This window comes from Anomalospiza imberbis, unplaced genomic scaffold, assembly GCF_031753505.1.
Source record: "Anomalospiza imberbis isolate Cuckoo-Finch-1a 21T00152 unplaced genomic scaffold, ASM3175350v1 scaffold_164, whole genome shotgun sequence".
Taxonomy (NCBI): Eukaryota; Metazoa; Chordata; class Aves; order Passeriformes; family Viduidae; genus Anomalospiza; species Anomalospiza imberbis.
The window spans coordinates 89,441-95,290 of NW_027099798.1; the positions used below are offsets into that span (position 1 = coordinate 89,441).

Sequence of the window (5,850 nt, forward strand, 5' to 3'; positions counted from 1 at the left end):
GCTAAAAAAGAAACTTAACACGCGTTCCACAGCAATCCCATCCCATTCATAATTTATACATAAACCCCCAACCAACAATAGCTTCCAGCATGTAAAGGCCAATCTGCAGCAGCTGTAGCTGCAGAATGCACATCATGTTAGAAGCCAACTCTTGAGTGTCTGGACAGGAGATACAGTTCTTCATCTTTCCCTTCTGAAGACAGACACATCTTTCTGACATCCCATCACTGCATACTCACTTCACTTTATTGGAGCCTTTGTTTGCTGAAAGCTGAAATTATTTTGTTGGGATTTTTTGTCTCATTCCTTTTTCTTCCTGGGAGTATCCCCCTTGTCTTCCCTCTAGCAGCAAGAATAACAACAGGGAAAAAAATTCACTCAGGTCTTGGAAGTTCACCTAAAGTACAGACCAGTACAGCTCAGTTTGATCGATTCTGGTTGAAAACAGAAAAAAACAGCACACTGGAACTCCCTCTAGAGGAGAAGCATCACGGCTCTACTGCCAAACTATGAAGGGGAAACTCCACACGGGTTTTTCAAACACCACCTTGGTCATTGTCCAAACCCACTTCCTCTAGCCCCTCTCACCTTCTTTTTGGGGGACTCCTCAGGACTCCTCATGGCTTTCCTCTTCACGTCTGCCTCCCTTGCAGGCGAGAACAACTTCTTCTCCCCAGGAGGCAAGGGCACCTTCCCTTTGTGCAAATCCCCAGGCCTGTGGCCACTGGGCATGAAGGCATCATACTCCTGAGCATGTCTCAGGAGACTGGGCTCCAAAAAGCCTTTGGTGTTGACCTGGTGGGAGCCCTTTCTCTTCTCAGAGGCCTTGTGAAGTGCTGGCTTCAGGCCTTTTTTGTCGGTGGCTTTTGGCTTCACTGTTTTCTTGACTTGGGGCTGGTTCTTGCAAGACTGGTCTGTGACCTGCAAAAGACCAGCCTCACTCTCTACCTTCCAGACTCTCTTGGATTCGTCATGTACCTGGGACATACTTGGCCTTTTGATACCTAGAGTATTCTTGGGCAAGGCCTCCTTGGTGTGCACAGGAGGCTTCAGAAAGCTGGGCTTGGATGTAACATCAGATTCGTGGGCAGGCTTGGCCACTTGGCCACAAATCTGGGCAGGAACCTTGGGCACGTGGGCAAAGCTCTTGTCAGGCTCCTCGTGCTTCCTGTTCTCAGAGGGTTTTTGCACTCCCAGTTTCAGGCCTTTTCAGAAAGCAGGTTTTGGTTTCTCTGCTTCTTGGACTAACAGCTTGTCTTTGGAGGACTGGTCTCTGACCTCCAACGGACCAGGCTCACTCTCCAGCTTCAGGACTTTCTTGGATTTGTCATGCTCCAGGGGCTCGCTGGGCCTTTTGATACCCACAATCTTCCTGGGCAAGGCCTCCTTGGTGTGCACAAGAGGCTTTAGAGAGCTGGGTGTGCTCATACCATGAGATTCCTGAGGAGCCTTTGTCACTTGGCCATAGGTCTTGTGAAAATGCTCGGTCATTTGGCCAGAGGTCTTGTGAGTGTCCTCGGCCACTTGGGCAAAGGTCTTGTGGACATCCATGGCCACTTGGCCACAGCTCTTGTAAGAAGGCTCCCTTGCCTTGGACTGGTGCTGGCAGGAATTGCTGCTCATGCCCTGCTCCTGCTTCACACCCTCCTCACGTCCATGCCCATGGGCAATTTCCATGGGACCCTCTCTTTGTACTGCTCCTCACTTTATCTGGGTCATTAGGTTGTCAAGCTGACACTTTTTAGAAGCTGATGGCTCAGGCTGCCAACAAAAGAGAAAAGAAGGATTCAAGACTGATGCCTTTTTGGCTCTTTCTGTCCTAGCACAGCTCCCCAGAGCCCAGAGACTCTTGCCCAGAAGTCTGGCCTTTGGCCTGTGAAGAACTGACTCTAAACTAACAGGCCACAGGCACTAACTTGCTCCTTGAGCACCATGGATGCACGTGTGATGAATAAAATTCATAAACCAGTCAGTGGCAAATGCCTAAGCCTTCACTGGAGTGAGAGGGGTCTTGCAAATCAGTATTTCCAGGACAAACCGGGCAGAATTTGGTAACGGAGGAGAAGTACAACATCTGCGTCCTTCCTAAGACACCAGCCCTGCAGTGGGCAAGGGGCTGTGGAAGCAGCCTCTCCATGGTCTCTCAATTCACCTCACATGCGGGCAGGTCCAGCCCCCTTGGAAGGTTATCCTGCTCACTGTCACAGGAGCTGGTCTCTCTGTCACAGACTGAGGAGCTGTGGCAGTCCCTGGTGCTCTCTGACTCCGAGCTGCTGGGCTGTGCTGGTGCCATCCTCTTGTGCTGGAACTGGAGAGCTCTGCCAGGCCACCAGAAGACAAAATTAGGAAGCAGCAGGGGGGAAGGTTACTTACTTATTCCACTGACATGGCAGCATTCAAAACTAAAACTGAGCCCTGTGTTTGGGCACTGGGAGCAGAGGGGAGAAGGCCAGAGGAATACATTGCCGTGCTCAAAATACCAAGCACCAGAATAAAAAAAAGCTTGGAAATTATCAAACCTTCCACTCACACCCATTCAGACAAACATACACAATTCCCATAGGTTATAGAAATGTTGTCTTTATCCCACTCTACAACTAGCTATATTCTTAGCATATAAAGTGAGGTTTTTAGACCGTCCATGTGAAATACTATATTTCTTTGTGTTTCTTTTTAAATAAAATACCTCCAACACTTTTTTGAAAACTTCTACTTGGGCAATGGAAGAAAGTTTTACAACGAAATAACTTTAAAATGTCATCAGTAGATCTACACAGTTTAGGTAGCTGTAGCTTTACTTGTCCTGCCTGGCATCAAAACCATATCCAGGAATGATCAGATTCAGCTGGTATCCCTTAGCATTTCTACCAGCTTAATCTATTGTCAGTAGGTTGAGGAGTTCAAAGTGTGACAAGATGTTAAGCATCACAGATTAAAAGAAGACAAAAACCTCAGTCTGGTACACAAAGACTGAGGTTTTTTCTCTTCGCTTTTATTCTGTTTTGGTTTGAATCGCAGTCATTGTCACCATGACATGGTTGATGCACTCGGCCTTGCTGCGTTAACGATAGGACTTGATGATCTTCAAGGTCTTTTCAGACCTAAACAATTGAGTGAGACCTTCATAAAACAATAATGTTTCTGTTGGTGAAAATTCCCTGCAATGAAGTTTTCTGAGAAGAATCTGACTGATAAGCCAAATTTTTGTACATTCCAGGTTCTTTTAAGTACCTGCCCAGCAGAGATGAGGACAGAGTCTGGTTACTTACGCTGCTCTTGGCTGAGAACTCGACAAGGTTTCTGAAGCTGTCCCAGCCTGCTCTGGAAAGCAAAAATTAAAAAGTTGCATTTATATGCCTCCCTTGTCGCGTATTTTACCCTGTGGTCTGTCAGCACCAGATGAGAGAGTCACTTTTTTCTAGGGAAGGGTATGCCACCAAGATTGTTCATCACTCCAGGTGGGAGTTTCCTAACTAAATACTGCTGGTCCTCTGCTGAACAGCTACCTTAAGGTCTAGGTAATGATTGGTTACAGTTTCTTAAGCCATTCCTAAATTCATCCCTGTTCAGCAAAGCAGAGGAAATCACGCTGCTGAATCAGTGTAAGCATTCTATGGTCTCTGCCACAAATAACATTAAAAAATTACCTGTCAGCACACAAAGAACTGTGTTTTCTTTGCATTTCTACTTACTCTGCTTCTGTGCTGCAGATCCATCAGGTTGAGATTCCTAGAATAAAAGGACAAAGTAGCTTAGCATGTAGCTAAACAACACAGCTACTGACACCAAGACTGTGTTAACGGCACGTTACGGGCATGTGCACTTTTGAATAAATATTTCTAAAGCATTCCAAGAGCTGCCAAAACTCTGAGCTGGATTTCTGCTAAGCAGAAAGATCTCTTGTATTTAATCAGAAGCCCTGGCATAAATGGGCTGGGTCACCTTTGTTGCCGATGGAAATTTGGAAGTCTCTGCTCTAGCTGGCGTCTGAAGAGGTGACAGTGAGCTGCTCATTTCCTGGAAAGAGAGGGAGAGAAGCAGCTCTCAAAATGTATTTTTGTCCCCACTCATTTCGTTAACGTATGCAAAACATAAGCAAGCACAGAGATCTTCTATTTAAGAGCACTTACCCTCAAAATGTCTTCAATCAGTGGCACATCAGAGGGCTTCTTTGCCTGAAACAAGAACAAGGGAAACAGAAGGGGTTTGTTTGGGTTTTTTACTAATCGGCAAGAACTCAGCAAACCTTCGCTTACCAACAGCTCTGTAAATGCATTGCAAATGTACTAAGAATATAATTAAAGTAAGGATGAAAAGCCTATCTAAAGGGGAGTTAATAATGGAGACCAGGCATGGAGAGAGCTGAACCCAGCAATGTCAACTCCTCCTCTGAGGTGTCTGTCTTCCCTTTGGAATCTGGCAGTCAGGGAGCACTGTTTCCATTTCCACTCCTACTTCTCTTTGTTACTATTACTATTTTTATTTATTATTAATATTATCACTATTATTATTATTACCATCGTTATCATATCCTTATTATCACTATTTTAATAAGGTATGTTCTTGTAGTCTGCTCCCTTTATGGAACTGCATTTTCCTTAAGATGCTGTTGAAGCAGTTGAGCCTTGCCTGCAAAGGCACAGGCTGCCTCTGCATGTAAGAGTTGTGCATAAAGCCTCAGGAGTTAAAAAAAAACCAGTTAGAAATAAGAGTTCCCAATTCTCCTAAGACAGTTCACAAGTGACAAGAATATTTGTCATTCACACAAATAAAATCAGACTCTTTCTTGTAAAAAAAAAAAAAAAAACAAAAACACCTGGGTATGATGGAACCCCACACAAGGTGCAGTTTCTGCTTGGTTTCTAACTCTCAACACTGTTTATGGTCAAGGAACTTAGGCTGGCCTCCAGGCAGGCTCCTTCTGCCAAGACTGAAGTTCTGCTCAGCAGAGAGATCTCTTGTAATTTATCAGAAGCCCTGGCCAAAATGGGCAGGGTTACCTTTGCCTGCAATGGAAATTCGGAAGTCTCTGTTCTAGCAGGTGTCCGAAAAAGTGGCAGGAGAGATGACAGAGGGCTGCTCATTTCCTGGAAAGAGAAGGAGAGAAGAAGCTCACAGGAGTTTTGCTGATGGACACAGAGGCAGTTTCACCCTTCCCAGAGTCAGAGGGATCCACCTCCCCATGGATTTGTACTGGCTTTCCCATGGAGATCTGGTATTGAAGAGCACCCACCTCCAGTATTCCTTCAGTGGACTGCTCATACATGTGCACGATGGGCTGAAACAAGAAAGAGGGAAGCACTGTGAGTTTGTTTGGGTATTTTACTCCTTGATACCAAACAAGCATGCGCTCAGCAAACATTTGCTGACCAACAGCTCTAGAAATGTCTTTCAAGTCCATTCATAATGAAATGCTAATAAGGAATAACAGTTCCATCTGAAGGGCAGTAAGGAACAGAGACCAGGCAGAGCAAGAGCTGAAACCACCAGTCACCTCCTGCAAGATCAATGTCTGGCTTCTCTGGCAGTCAGGAAACACCGTTTCCATTGCTGACTTTTATTGAATATGGTTAAGAAAGTCTGTTTCTGCAGTGTGCTCCCTTCATTGAAAATCAATTTCCTTTAGTTGCTATTGCAGCAGCGAAGCTTGGCCTGCACAGGCACAGGCTGTCTCTGCATGTGAAAGAGTTGAGCAAAATGTGTCATTAGTTAAGAAAAAACAGTTAGAAATAAAAGTTCCCAATCCTAGAGAAATTCCCAGTTCAGTTCTAGAGAAGGAGGAATATTTGTCATTCACCCAAATAAAATCAGACTCATTTTTCTGAAAGATAAAAAAAAAAAAAACAAAAA

General features: G+C 45.0%; 1 long non-coding RNA gene across 1 annotated transcript; it reads right to left on the reverse strand.

The window, feature by feature from the left end:
• Positions 1-3,991: 3,991 nt before the first annotated feature.
• On the reverse strand, positions 3,992-5,044 carry LOC137466217 (uncharacterized). The gene is made up of 3 exons (XR_010995051.1): positions 4,817-5,044; positions 4,131-4,175; positions 3,992-4,017 (listed from the first exon to the last, which is right to left on the reverse strand). It is a non-coding gene; the product is annotated as an uncharacterized lncRNA (long non-coding RNA).
• Positions 5,045-5,850: the final 806 nt, after the last annotated feature.